This window comes from Pinus tabuliformis, chromosome 3_1 (assembly GCF_031772625.1).
Source record: "Pinus tabuliformis cultivar Carrire ecotype Pingquan chromosome 3_1, CPIR1, whole genome shotgun sequence".
Lineage (NCBI taxonomy): Eukaryota > Viridiplantae > Streptophyta > Pinopsida > Pinales > Pinaceae > Pinus > Pinus tabuliformis.
This window is the reverse complement of record NC_142301.1, coordinates 10,788,859-10,804,931: the sequence shown is the minus strand read 5'-3', so window position 1 is coordinate 10,804,931 and position 16,073 is coordinate 10,788,859. Positions and strand designations below refer to the sequence as shown.

The window sequence follows — 16,073 nt, the reverse complement described above, 5'->3', positions numbered from 1 at the left end:
CCATGCAGAAAAATAGATCGTTAGATAAATCCTGAGGCTTTGATCAGGTAGGCTTTTCAAAAATTATGCTTTGAGTCGGCTGGTCCAACCGAGGACTATCCCCAAACACTCAATTAAAATTCGAATGATCTTCTACAAACACTAGATCCAACTATCAGATCAAGTAGAGAAATAAAATAACAATATAATTTTCAAGAACTAGAGATACTTGCTAACTCAATCAAATAAAAAATTGTTACCCTAGATCCAATAAACTAAATAAGATACCAGTGCATGGATTATTCAACGAGAGCTATTGATTGACAATTTTCAAATAATATTCAGTAGAAAAATTTAAAACAATATTACCATAAATTCGAGAAAAGGAACACCACCATCAATCGAAACCCCAAAGACTTTTGCATTATGTTCCAGAAATATTTCAAGAGAGCTTCGAGAGCTTAGTACACGATTCAAAGATCAGATGGAATACACTGACACCGACCTCTAATTTATAAATAAATTCTCCAACGGCTAGTTGGCTTTATCCCTGTCAAATTAATCTCGATTGTTCATAAAGATTTAATTAACCTTTAATCATCATCGTCGAAATTATTTATTTTTTGAGGAAAAATCGAAATTTTCATTTAATTGATTTTTAATTAACTCAAAATTAATTATTTTGAGTTAATTTCCTTTAAAAACTGATTTTGACTTAACCACCAAGGCCCAAAGGTCCAAATTTTTTTGATTTCATCAATATTCCCTTGGCTGGGGACCTCCAAAAATTAATTCTTCCAGAACCCACGAATTTTACCTTTGGAGAATTTAATTTTACCTAGGACACAAAATTAATTAAATTTCTGGCTTAAGATTTTAATTTAATTTTGCCTGAGAATTTAATTAATTGACTTATGAGGGGATTAATAATTTTTCCAACCCTCTAATATTTAGCCATGGTATCTAATTATGAGGGACCATGCACTAAATATTTTTTATATCAAGATATTACAATTTAATACATGAAGAGGGAACACCCATTTGTTATAGACCCTCAAATAGCTAACCAATTTTGCGACTCAAAATATGATCTAGTGTTCTAAGTAATTTGTAATAGAATAATCTCGCCAAATAGTTAGGATTATTTCCAAATTACTTTTACAAGGACTCGATAAAAAACGCTATGACACACTACTATCTTGACGACAAAATCCACCCTAGCTTTGGGGTGAAGTTGGAGGGAAAAACGCTGCTGATCATTTTTGTCTAGAGACAGATGAATCAGTGAGACAAAAAACCTCCTAGGATAGAAATCGTCACCAAAATACTATGCTTACTTAGGTTGTTACATACATGATGGTCTTTACTAAGATCATTTACAGTATAACCATGCAGAATGGATTTACATCTTTAACAAATTGCAGACTGATGACGAAATCTGAATGTTCGAACACTTGAACATGATGGATCCCTTTTGTGAAAAAAGGAGTGTACTACTATGGGGTCATTGACACATAGTGGTCAACAGGTGGAAAAACAAAGGCTGGGGTGACTCATGTTTCATGATTGCTCCTTCCTACATCTATATACCCAAATATGAGCTTCCCTTATCATAGCTACCCATGTACCGTGGCATGTGGCTTGGAGCCTTCCCCTGATGCCCCACTCTGTTCCATCATTTATTCACATGACACTTGCCTCTTGATGGATGTACTATGGACTTGTCACTCCCTTAGAGGTTGAAACCACCTAATAGGATCCTTGGTTAACCTTTTTCTTGAACTTGGAAACACTTGTACACTTTAAAGCCCATTATGGAAGGGCATGCCACTATGAAGTGTCCACTTGGTTCCATGATTTGTAAGCTCATTTACTCAATTGCACTAATGATTGTTGTATTGGAAGGTGAGGAGACACATTGGATCTTATACAGGATTGCGGGTGGGTCTTCATTTTGGTTTTGATCTCCTTATACGGGGTCCAATCCCTCCATAGGGTCATATTTGGCATTTGTAGGGTGAACGTTGAGAGCCATGGGCCTCCACTATAGCAGAGAACAGATTGCCACATCATGGGATCTATCAGTACCATCAATTACTTGCTCGTGTTCCACTTATTTGATGATGATGATGCACCTAGACCACCTTGCCTAATCGGCTACACTCTTGCACCACACACTTGCAAGCTGATCCAGGGCCCAGATGATGTTGTGTCTCACCATGGGAGACTAAGGTAGGGCTTGCATCATTCTTTTGACCATTACAAATGGTATACAGGCTAGTTCGATCCATTTGGAGACCCATGAGGATGTTCTGTGCCCCCCTACAACCACTTAGGAGCACCACTAGTTATTTGCTTGGAGATCAAGGGGCCATCCCCTTTACCACTGTATTTGGAGCCCTTCCACTAATTTTGGCACATATTGGACTCCACTAGGCCTTTCAATGGCCATTCAACCTATATTGTATCTATCATTTTAGCCCGCTTGAGAGCCTTATTTTCATGTTTTGGAGTTATCTTGGTGGGCTTGTCACCAAGTAATGTTATTTTGTACGTTATTTTATTAGTTGGGGCATCATTAGGCAAATTGAACCCTTAGAGGATGATATAAGTAGATGAGAGTCTCATTCTCTTCTCATCATCACTTTGATTTGGGTCATTGTTTCTTTAGGAATTTCGCCACAACCATTGGAGGATGAATTGGATAATCTTTGATGCATTTTGATATTTGGAAATTTCGCCTTAGTCTTGGACAAGGTTACTTGGGAGCGGGAGCGATTCCGAGAGTGTTTTTTTATATAAATATATTTTTTTTGTATTTTTTATATTTTGATGCATATATGTCAAGTTAGTAACATAGTAACATACAACATATTGAGTCTCATGGTTCATCAATCTTAAAGTTTCAAGCTTTCAAAATTCAATACATAACATTTATCATCATTGATCACCAAAGCTGTACTTGTAAGCTAAGTGTAACCATTACAACAAATAATGTCTAACATGAAATGAAATGTTATAAAATGAAATGAAATGAAACAACTTTCAACTTTCTCGAAGCATCATATTCATAATTCATTACTAATGAGTTATAATTGTCAACTTCAAACTTCAAACTTAAATTGTCATATATTGTTTACAAAAGATATCATAATAAATATGAAAGAGTCAATAGTTATAAAAACTACTAGAAACTAGAAAAGACAAGTAAATCTATTATCTATTGCTAATGCTTGGGCCTCTTGCTACCACGAGAAATGTCTAATATCTTAGTCTTGTTGGAAAATCAATATCTTTGACATTAATATCACCCTCTAAGCATTAACATAAGATAGAAAAAGCATAGCATGTCAAGTCAAGATTTTGTTTGAGTGATGCGTACATTTTTAGGAGGGTCATGATAGAAGAGTTCGACAACCAACATCACTAACATCAAGGTACATAGAGGGATTGGTGCTCTTGATTAAATACGAGTTCCATACCCTAATACATGACAAAATCCAATGGAAACATTGCAATCTCCCCAATCCTGAAATCCTAAAAAACTGATAAGTTTGTTGGATTTTGAATGAAATCTAAAATTCTACTTTCTCCATATGAAATCCAATGAGGACGGAACCACTCTCAAACATCCTGAGTCATTTCATGGTAATGTTAAAAATTTAAGTAAAAGGATGAAAAGTGACATTATCCTTAATGTCACTTTTCATCTTTTTACTATAAGAATTTGACATTACCATGAATCGCATATCAATAGTAGGGCCATAGGCTTGATCATTAGGCTGCCCCACTCAAAGCTTATTTGTTTCTTTAAAAAAAATTGTGTTTGGAAAAAAAGACTAAACGCTCCCGAAAAACCAGGGAGCATTTTTTTTCTTTTCAGGGAGCTTGCTCCTGAAAACACTCCCTCCTCCGCTTCCACTCAGAGCGCAAATTGGGAGCAGGGGTGTGAGGGGGGGGCACTCCCCGCAACCCTGGTCTTGGAGCTTCAATTTTCTCTCTCATTGATGATTGGATATACTCGCTATACTTGTAAGTGCTCTTTCATGGTATATTTCTCTATTTCATGTCACATGTATAATGTATGGAATTTTCACTCATGGAATCTATGTTTCTGCCCTAATTGAAGTGCGAATTTGATTTTGTGAGGGTTTTGCATATGTTACATGTCTAGTATGGTGAATGAATGTTCCTAGGGGTTTATTATCTATGTAATTGCCTTGATAAGTCATCAAATTGCAGAGATAAGAAGTATAAATTTTCTTGGTAACCTAGTTGTTGCCCTTAGGGCCATGCGAAGTTGCTGGGGAACTCCTTGATTGGGCAAAAGATACTCCAAAGGTTGAAATCTCATTGACTCCATTCTCCCAATAGACTAGGCACTGGTCTAATCCTTGGTGATCACTTCAACGAAAATCTTTTCACCTCCTTTTCTCTCTTTTCCAAGCCCTAACCTTAGTGTCTCCTAGGGCATCATTCGAAATCTATTGTAACCATCCATTTGGTGAGCGAGTTGGAGCACAACTGTGCTGGGGTGTCCTTTGGGCCCTCACAAATTTTGAGAGAATTCCTATGGCTAGATTCAGGATTATCCCAAGCCATAGCTCCAATTCCGTTCTTGGTCCTGGGTTTCATAGGTTAGTGGTGTCATCAAGGATCATTGCATTGAAAATTCAAGTCAAATCCAATCTTTTTGATCCTTTTCTCCTCCCTTACTTGGTCAAGACCTTTTGTTTGAAGTCTCACCCTAAACCCTTGACCTTGTTTAGGTCCACTATGGTTTTTTGGTGCCCCTTATCAAGATATATCCCTAATCCCTAGGTCTAAGCTTCCTCCAAAGCCTTTATTGGAGAGCCCTATACCTTGCTTGTTAAGCAAGGAGTGTCTTTCATTTGAGTCTCCCCTATGAATGGGCTTCTGAATCACTACTTCTCCATCAGTAATATACCTTTTATAGTGATTTCCCTAGTACCGGAACTCCTCCCATCGGTGAAAGGTCCGTAAAGAATAGGGGACATCAACAAAGGTGACAAAGGGTCCTTGTCCCATTGTCGCCACTTGGTTTAGTAGTTTCCCCTTTGGAGCCCCTCCTAGGAACCCTACTAGATTGAGCGGTAACAAGAACCAGGGTGATGGCTAGGATAAGGGGTAGAGCTCATGTTTGGCTTTTGCCCATGTGCTAATTAATATCCCTACCATCTTTTACATTTTATAATATTCTTTTTCTTTTGTTTCTTGCTTGTGGCCATGATAGGCTTTTAACTATCTTTTAGCTACATGAACCTCCACCCAGATATGTGGAGAAGGGGAGGGGGAGTGCCAGGGCCATGTGGACGCAGTGGTCATGTGGGCCCATAGAAGAAAATGATGAAATAGGGCTTGTAATGTGTGGAAGGGGGTGAAAAATCTGGAACAAGAAAACGAGACCACACTACCAAAATCAGGGATTCCCATGTAGTGCCCTTCTTGAAACCATAGGTCAGTAGGGGAGATCCCACAGGGATAGGATTGAGGATTAACCCTCCATTTAAGGTGAGAGAACAAAACCACAATCAAAGCCCTTCCTTCTTCCAAGTCACCCAATAATCCATGCCCAAAATGCCCAAGAAAAACAAGGATAAGCATCCAATTGCACAATGGAAAACATACCTTTTGGGTTGAATTGCCCACCTTCTAACATATGCTCTTGACAGATGGGCGAGGGGACATATGACTGATATAAGGAGCGGAGATCAAATGACACAATTACATTGGTGGATGTTAGGGGCTACTGGCTGCCCTCTGAAGATATAACTAGGAGAAAAATTCTCCTAGGGGGTCACCCACATTTGTTGGGTAACATGTTGCAGATGGAGGAACTATAAATTTCTTAGAGAAGTGCCATAATTTCAATCTAATAATGAGGCAATATGTATTGAATAGTGTAATGGTGGCCATTCCAATGGGTGTTGTTGTTGTTGTTGTATTGAGAGTCCAATGATTATCAATCTTTAGGGACGATAAATTTTAATTTTCAACAGCTTTTCTTGAAATTTTTCTGGGAAAAAGAAATTGAATTAAGGGGTATCACAAGGAGACATGGTAAGATAATCAGCTCCAATGGTATGACAAAACTTTTGAATAAGGAACCACAAGGTGTAATTGCACAATTATGCTCACTAGATGTACAAACATCTAAGTCACCCATTTCTCTAGATCTCCAAAGAGTTCTTGACAATCATTCCAAGGTATTTGAGACTCCAAAGGGTCTCCCACCTATTCACAAGCATGGTCATGCTATTCACTTAATTCCAAGAAGTGTTTCTCCAAACATTAGACTTTACAGATATGCCTATGCCCAAAAGAGTGAAATTGAAGACATGGTTGTAGAAATGCTAGAGGATGGTATAATTCAACGTAGCCAAAGTTCTTTCTCTTCTCCAGTAGTATTGGTGCACAAGAAGGATGGATCATGGTGTGTGTCCGAATTATAGAGAGCTCAACAAGCTCACTATTAAAGATAAATTTCCATTATTGTCATTGATGAATTGTTGGATGCATTATATGGAGCAATTTACTTCACCAAGCTGGATTTTCGTTCATGATATCATCAAATTAGAATGAAGATTGAAGAGATTCTGAAAAAACATTCATAACTCATGAAGGTCATTATCAATTTTTGGTCATTCCTTTTGGCCTTAGTAATGCCAAAAGGTTTGATGAATTCCACTTTCAAACCCTTCCTTGGAAAATTTGTGTTAGTATTTTTTGATGATATACTAATCTACAAGTCTTGGAAAGATCATGTTCAACATGTTGACGGGGTGCTCAAACTATTGGAGGAGAAACAATTGTATGCAAAACCTTCCAAATGTTTCTTTGGGGTGTAGGAGGTGGATTATTTGGGTCATATTGTATCTCATGAGGTTGTTAACGTAGAGCCTAACAAAATTAAAGCCATCAAGGAATGAAAAATCCCCACAACCTTAAGGCATCTTCAAAGATTTCTTGGGTTGACAGGGTATTATTGCAAGTTTGTTAAGAATTATGGGAAGATAGCGACACTTCTAATAACATTACTGAAGAAAACATTTTCTTGAACTCCAGAAGCAACTAAGGCTTGTGAACATCATAAAGAGGCAATGTGCCAAGCTCCGGATTTAACTACACCAGATTTCACGAAAACCTTTATTGTGGAATGTGATGCCCCAAGAAATTGCATTGATGCTGTTTTAATGCAAAAAGGACAGCCCATTGCCTTTGAAAGTCGTCCAATCAAGGGAAAGAATTTACACAAACCTATTTATGAGAAGGAAATGCTGGCAATACTACATGCCCTAAAGCAATGACGCCCTTACCTAATGGGAAGACACTTCAAGGTAAAAACAGATCATGATAGTCTTAAATACTTCTTGCAACAAAGATTATCTTCAAAAGAGTAGCAAAAATGGGTCACAAAGATGTTGGGTTATGACTTTGAAATCATCTACAAAAAAGGGAAGGAAAAGTTGTTGCAAATGCACTCTCAAGAAAAAATGAGGATGTGGAGGAATTGCTCTGTGCCATTTCTATTATCCAACCTGATTGGTAAATGAAGCAAGGGATAAATGGAAGAATGACGAAGAGGTGTGGACACTCATTCAAAAGTTGCAACAAAATCTGATATTCAAAAGTTTGTGGCAGAATGTTTGGTTTGCCAACAAAATAAAGTAGAGACAATTAAGACCTTAGGCCTTTTATAACCATTAACCATTCCAAGTCAACATTGGGAGGAGGTCTCAATGGATTTTATCACAAGTCTACCCAATTTTGAAGGAAAGAGTTTCATCATGGTGGTAGTTGATAGACTTACCAAATATGCACACTTTTGTGCACTATCTCATCCTTTCACATTTGTGGAAACAATTCAAAAGCTATATGAAAACCCAAAGGTTATTGTAAAAGACAGAGATCCTATTTTCACTGGAAATTTTTGGACATAATCATTTTCTTGTCTTGGTATTCAATTGGCTCATAACTCATCTTATCATCCTCAATCTGATGGGAAAATTGAGATAGTGAACAAATGTTTGGAAGGATATCTTTGTTGCTTTGTATCTGATAAACAAAAACAATGGGTCAAGTGGTTACCTCTGGTAGAATGGTGGTATAACACTTCCTTCAATACCACAACAAAAATGACCCCATTTATGGCCTTTATGGATATCATCCATTGTCGATCACAACGTCTCTAAAAGACAATTCCAGAGTTCAAGCAGTGGAAGATCACATTGAGCATCAGTGACAAGTTCTCCAACTCTCAAAGGATAACCTAACTTTGGCACAGAATCAAATGAAACAAACATATCAACATCGCAGTGAAAGAAGTTTTGATGTGGGTGATTGTGTATTTTTACGACTACAACCATACAAACAAATGTCCCTCAAGCAAGCTAATAAGGATAATAAATTATCACCTAAGTACTATGGCCCTTATAAGGTGTTGCAAAAGATTGGTACTATGGCATACAAATTGGAGTTGTTTGCATCTTTGTGATTACACCCAGTTTTCCATGTTTCATGCTTAAAGAAGGTTATAGGTGACAAGTTCCCAATTCAAACTATATTGCCAGAACTTGACGAGGAAGGAAAAATCATATTGGAGCCTGAAGCAATCATGGAAACAAGAATTTGACAACTATAGAATCGATCAATTTTAGAGTATTTTATTAAGTGGAAGAACTTACCTGCTCAAGATTCCACATGGGAGGATGAGTATTTTATACAAAAGCATTCAAAACTACTCAAACGTCGAGGATAACACTTTTTTGAAGGAGGGGGGCATGTCAGATCCCTATACTACTAGTGTAACCCCTATATTGTTATTGTTCTTACATTATTATTCTTATGTAGGCCCTAATTTTATTTTGACCCTTTAGACTCCTATATATACCAAGGAAGTCATGTCATTTGAATCATCCAAGAATGTCATTTATGTGATGTAAAAGGAGGTTGCCCCTTTGAAGTGGCATATTATCAAGTCGTTGATATATCTTTTCTTATGTTTCTGCATTATTTTGATCTAGGTACATAACATTTGACTTATTGTAATTTTTCCATCGCCCACCCTTTGTTTTGATTTGGTCTTTGAATGTTGTGAGATAGTAGTTGTTGATTGTAATATTTTCTTGTTCTATCTCGTAATTAAGCATAGAGGCAAAAGGTGTGATTTGGATCTGATAACATGTTGGCTTCATTGGTTATATGAATATACTTAATCAATGCACTATATTTTCGCATTGGTTAGCATAGGATTGTGTGTCTTGCATTCTTGTGTGTGCATCCTTCTTTTGATGTTGTTCATGTTGATTTTCTTGCTCAATAGTTAGATATCATGGTTTTATTTTAGCTAACATTTTATTTCAGTACTATTTTTATCCTGTATCAGAAGGGTGGCAATTAGTACCCTGCTCAGTTGCTATGAGTGTAAGTAACAGATCTACGAGCACCAGGGATTCTTGGGATTCTTATGCACAAATCGTTTGAGCACATGGATCATGTGTTCTATGGTGAGTACATGTCCTTGAGTCGCAGCTAGATGTTACCCACCAAAAAGAGGGCAACCCATGAGAGAAAATTTTCCTCCTCATTTGACAGACAGCTAGTCAGCAGCCCCACTATGGTCAACACAGCATTATGCTAAAGTTCTCCACCCATTGATCTGGTCAGATCTCTTTCCCATTTGGCATCCTTCTTGAAGTAATGTGGATCATCTCTAATCGGTTACTCTAAGCATTCCTGTAATCATGTGCTTTCATTTAATGTTATGAGCAATCATGTCAACATTGTAGTCCTTGTTTCTTTGCACAATGGTATTGTGTCCTCTTGGGATCTTTGCAACTGTGAGTTATGGTACAGTCGAAGTTGTGATCTATACACAACAAGGATTTACACTCTTCCTTTGCAGTTGCATTTATTTTCTGGAAAACCTCAAGCTGCTATTGCAATCTTTTCCAAGACACTGCAATTTGGATTTGCAATCTTTTTCTCTATGGTAGCATTCTTTTTGGGACTGTACAACAACCTGCGATCCTTTCCACAACACAGCAAATTTATCTTGAAGTGTTCTGCCAACTTGCATATCGTTGTATGTCTGCACCAATCCTTCTGAATTTTGTGAGCATTTTAGCCTTTGGTGGGTTCTTCTCCCTAGCAGAATCAACATCAAAGATCCAATTCAGAACATAAAAAACATAATAACATGCACATCATTCAATTCCATAGAGACAAAGATGCATGCATAAATCTTGCAATCATTAGGTCACATGAAAAGCACATTAGAAGCATATTGATTCATTTCAAGGAAGGTTTAGTTGAATCCATAAGGTCGTACTGAAATTACTTTTGATTACATAGCAGTACAGAAAAGAGCCTAGAAAGATTTAAAACATTGCTTCCAACCAAGTTCCAACTTTGAATTGATGAGAAAAGCTTAAACGTTATTATATGAGTGGATATGAGCAAGGTATGATTTCCTGTTGGGTTAGAAGAGAGACAATATCAAGGAAATTTTCAGAACTACAAATCAAGCAATGCTATCAAGAACATGTAACATTTAATGGTTTTAAGCAGTGGTCTGACTTCATGTGAATTGCTATATTGAAGCTAAATTCAAGGTAGCACTTGGAACATATTTTAGAGAAATAAATGAGTTGATTTGTTTTCATTGGTCAGGCATTGTAATTCACTTAAAATCCGTTTTTTCTTGCATGAAGTGACTTAATATTATTTTGTTTTCCTGATTTATTGTTTCTTAATGGATTGATCTAGGCAAGGAAACATTTTATTTATTTATTGTTTCTTAATGGATTGATCTAGGCAAGGAAACATTTTATTTTCTTACACTTCAACAAATACGTATGCTAATAGTGTTAGTATTGACCTTTTCTTTTTATAAAATCAGGTATACCTTATACACTGAGTCGTTCTGGAAGACCAGCTATATTTGCCCGCGACCCTGATGGAAATGCTTTAGAATTTACGCAAGTTGAGTGACATGCTTCAAACAGCAACACTACTGAATGCTACTGGAATTAAAGTTCACTGAGCTTGCAGTCTTGTACATAATTGTTAATTTTCATTAGAGATGCCTTTTTACTAAGATTGCATAATAGTTGCCCCTAAATAGTGTGAAAGAAGTTAATGCATTTCTGCATTCTTATTTAAAATATTCTTACAATTCATCAAAAGGATGAACATATGATAAAACTTTATGTATGTCATGTAAGGTGAAGTAACTTGTGTTGTTCTTATGTGATGTATTTGTGTGGATAGTTATAGAGTTATGTTTATAATGCAGTTGTGATTATTTCTCAAATTTTGATATTATTAATAGCCAGTACATCTATTTCTTTTCAGTTGATTTTGTCTAACGAATCAATTACTCTCATCTCTATTTTGGCAATCCCACATCTTGCACTTTTTAATTAGTCAATTTCCTTGTATTCCTTTCGACATATTCTACAGGGGCACGCACTTGCCTCTAGGATTTGGTGGTTAATTTTCATTATTATGCTTTTCTGTACATCTGAATTAATTCCACAGTTTATTTATTTTTGTTGTTGGCATATTCATGCAACATGAAACCTGTGTTTTTGGGTTTGTTGGTAAATTCTCGCATAAATAGAAAAAATTGTTGTTTTAAAATAATAACATTATATTGCATTTCTCAAATTTGATAAACGAATGGAGTTTTCTCTTATGGAAGAAAATGGACAACTCTACTTGTGATTTACTATGGCTGGCTAGGGTGTTTTCCCTAGCTGTTGTCATCTTTGTTGTGAGCCGTCCACTTGGAAGCCCTTGACATGCTGATGGATCTGTCACGCGAGGGTTTGCTTCATTGTCCAGAAGTGATTGCACTAAGATCCATTGTCTTAGACAGCATCCATGGCTACATTTTTGAGTGATGGTCCCTTCCCATCTATGGCCACCTCAACACTAAGAATTGTTGGAGGCCTCTCTCAAAATGAAGTTGTCCCGATAACCAGATTTGTGAATAATGTGGAGAGTTCTCTACGCTGCCTATCTTCATCCCGAAACAGAAATGGAACGTATCCATAGAACGAGTTCTGATCAGAAAGTTCACAGAATTGTGGCCCAGCGTCTTTCAATTGGATTTCAAAATATGTTTTTTTAAGATGTAGGAACAATTCTGTTGAAAAGTGTAACTAGGTTTGGTCTTCATAATGACGTGTAATTATGATTTTATGTAATTCATGTAAAGAAGAAAATAAAAGTATTTTTGTAATGCTTGAATCATGGGTTTCATGATCAAGGAATTTTATTTTTAGTTAAAGCTCCCATTGTGAGCTATTAGGTTTGGTCATCAAGTCATAAAGTCTAGTGAAGTCAATGTCAAGGATTGAAGACCCATTTGGGCATTTAATTCATTGTAAAAGAAAATTTGTTAACCCTCCACGACCATGTCACAAGCTCACCTCGAAGTCGGCCTAAAAGATAATTCTAGAAAGGCATGTCGGCCTTGTCATAAGGAGAAGTTGGCTTATTTTTGATGAACAAACCACTATATAGGGCAGCTCGGCCTCACTCAAGGACATAATTCGGTCAGGCATCTAAGAGAAGAAGAAAAGTGCGAGAAGCCTAGGAGAAAAGCCTCCCATCAAGCAAACAAAGGAGGAAAGGAAGCCGAGATAATTCATGCTTGTTTGGGAAAAAACTCTTCACACGTGCGAGGAAGTCAAGGGTTATCTACTGTAGAAAAGGGCCGAGGCTTATACAGTCCATCTAGAAGTCGAATCAAGGGAAGAAAAGAAGATACTCATCAAGCCGAGTTGCAGAAGGAAGTCCTTCTATCCAAGCGAAGGAGATCAAGATATCAAACTAAGTCAAGTATTACAACTAGGGTTTCTAAAGAAGGTCCAAGAGTTGCAGATCTGAACCTAGGGACTGAAATTTGAAGGATATCTGAAATAATTAGAGGAGGAAGTTTGACCATCGTTGACTCAAGGAAGAAGGAGTCAAACTTAGAAAGCTTGTGACTTAGTCTTGGAGAGGTTATTGTGTCAAGGGTCTTGGTCTTGGTATTCGTCAATTGAAGTCTCTATAAGAAGAAGAATTCGTTTTGGGTTTTCCTCTCAAGTTGGAGAGGTTTTGGCCCTGGCTGATCGCCTACATCTTGTGTCTCTTGTCTCTTTATTGTTCATGGTTTGGTAGCTGTTTGATGAAGAAGAACACTATAATAATATAAGTAAAAGAAGAACCTAATCTAAAGAAGTAAAAATTATTCACAAGCAGTTATCATCAAAGAAAAATCACCTAATCCTAATGCCCTAGATTTCTCAACATGGTATTAGAGCTAAGGTGACAAAAACAAGGAAAGGGCATCTCATCAAGGGACACTCAAGCATTCAAGGACCAAATCTCGAGGAGGGCATCAAAACAAATCTAGAAGATCATCTTGAAGTCAAGATCTACAAAAAGGTGTCAAAACCCTAGATCAAAGAAGAAGTCTACACCAGAAGAAGTCTTGGGATCCTCAAGTCATAATCCAAAGACCACAAAGACCCTGCTCAAGTTGAAGAGATCTACAAATCAAAGTAACTTGAAGACTACTCATCGAATAGAAGCAAGATCAAGGACGTTGTCATCATCATCAAAAGTTCTAAGGCAATCTCCCACTTGTTGAAATAATGATTTCATTTCAAAAGAAAATCCTTATCCTTGAAGAAGATCAGCCAAGAAACATCAAGACATCATCAAGAAGTCATCATCGATCATCATCAACAAGGACATCACCATCAAAGGATCTAAAGTGATCTCCCTCTTTGTGGAGTCAAGGATCACTCTTAAAGAGAACTATCTTCGTCAAGGATAAGTTGTCTATTATCTATATCATCATCAAATTCAAGGAGGTAGCAAGTGGAAGAAGCATATTCACAAGTAAGTATATTTATGTCTACATTTGAATTTGTCAAAATGTTTTTTTGCAAGGAAAGCAACAAATTGCTTGGGGCTTCAAACTTTCTTGCATGGAAGAAGAGGACAGATCTGAATCTCATTGAAAATGAGGTCATGGAAAATGTTAAAGACTCGATCACCAAACCTCCAAAATAAGATGCTCAAGCACTTGCAAGGTTTATGAAAGGGGAAGTAAGGGCTCAAAGGATTCTCATAGAATCCATCAAGGATCCCCTCATCCCATATGTATCTAAACTCGAAACTTAAAAAAATATGTATATGACAAATTGGTAGAATTGTTTTCCGTAAGCATTGTAGGAGAAGATATCTCACTAAGGCAAGAACTCTACAAGCTAAGGATATCAAAAGAAGAAGGAATAACCTCATACTTTATGAGGATATCTGAAATAAGGGATCAAATTCAAGATCTGGGAGAAATAATGTCTGATAAGGAGATGACCATCGTAGTACTAAATACACTACTAGAGGAGTGGGGTAACTTTAATTCAAGCATTTATGGGAAGAAAAATGCTACTCCATTCAAGGATCTATGGTCAATATGCAAGATTGAAGAAACCAGGCTGAAGGCAAAAACTAATGTAGGATCAAATGAGCAAACTCAAGCATACGCTGCTATGGCAAAGAGAAAAGGGGAGTTTGGGAAATTTGGTCCTCAAAAAAGAAAGAAGAACATGACAAAAGTTCAATGCTATGGATGTCAAGAATATGGGCATTACAAGAGAGATTGTCCTAAGTTCAAGAAGGACAATCAAAAAAGAAGTAGAGAAGCAACTCATATTATTGAAGAAGTGGAGGAAGCTGAAAAGAAGAAATTCAAGGAGGAAGTAAAAGATCTCTACTATGATTTAGATAATCATTCTCACCTAGTTCTTTTCAAGTTTTTTGTTTCAAGTTTTTTGTTATAAGATATGACTATCATGCGTCATTAAGAAAGAATGATATGATGAATCATGGCATCGTAGAAGCATTAAAAAGCAAGAGCTCATGACATCATCATAGAGAAACATGAATGATAGTTGAAATAGAAGTCTATGACAATCACCTATGGGAGGATATAACTCTTGGTAACCTCATTGGAAGCATAAGTGGTACCTATGGAAAAAGAAAAAGTCATCTAGTACAAAGCTCTGTTGGAAATAGTGAGAGGGGGGGTAAATCGGTATTTCTTTTTCCAACTGTTGTTTTACCAGTTAAAACATATATATTTAGAACACTAGATGAACAACAAGAATAAATGCTTTTATTCATGTAAACTGTGCAGTAAAATAGATACAATATATAGATGGTCGCAATCAATTGCCAAGCACCAACTTGGACTTTGGTGAGGCTCCAACCTCCAGAGCTCCAACTCTATTTCGCCAAGTTACCAATCTTGGACGTAGGAGCATCAACTCTCAAGGACTTCAATCTTTCCATTTCCTGAGACACCAGTCCCAAAGACTCCTATCCTTCCTACTTTTGAGGCATCAACCCCAAGGACTCCAATCCTTTTTACTTCTGAGGCACCAGCCCCAAGGACTCCAATCCTTCTTACTTTTGAGGCACCAGCCCCAAGGACTCCTATCCTTCTTGCTTCTGAGGCACCAGCCCCAAGGACTCCAATCCTACTTACTTCTGAGGCACCAGCCTCAAGGGTTCTGACCCAATCTTGTCAAGATTCATTTGATAGTAATGTTCTGCTCTCAGAACTCTTCTCTACTGAGTTCTGTCTGATTATAGCTTCACTGCAGTCTCCAAGCTACAGCATCAATGACAACCAGTCTTCTTATGAAGTAGTCTTCCCAATCCTTCATACTGCCCACACAGAGTGTCCAGTATCCTTCATGACTTCTAATAATGTCTTCACACAGCTTTAGGCAGTCTACTGTTAGCCGCACTAAGCTCTGCATAAAGAACAACTTTCTGTTCAAGCTTATGTTCTCTGCTGGCTACTTCTCCTCGTCAACTGTTTGCTGTCTTTCTGTTTTGCTGGATCCTCTCGCTGCCTCTGTCTCCTCTAGCTTATTTCCACAAAAATGGTCAACATCGTTCAACAGCCAACAACAGCGCACACTGTTCTCTGTTTTACCAGTTTTTATTTGTTCCCCATTCCTCTGTCTCCTGGTTTCCTCTCTTCACTGGCCCTTTAGCTTCCT

General features: G+C 37.3%; 1 long non-coding RNA gene across 1 annotated transcript in view; it reads left to right on the top strand.

Moving 5' to 3' along the window:
- Positions 1 to 11,295, top strand: part of LOC149185513 (uncharacterized) — a 59,273-nt gene extending 47,978 nt beyond the window's left edge. The window contains exon 2 of the long non-coding RNA XR_016256037.1: positions 10,901 to 11,295. This is a non-coding gene — a long non-coding RNA (uncharacterized LOC149185513). The remainder of the gene's footprint in view (positions 1 to 10,900) is intronic.
- Positions 11,296 to 16,073: the final 4,778 nt, after the last annotated feature.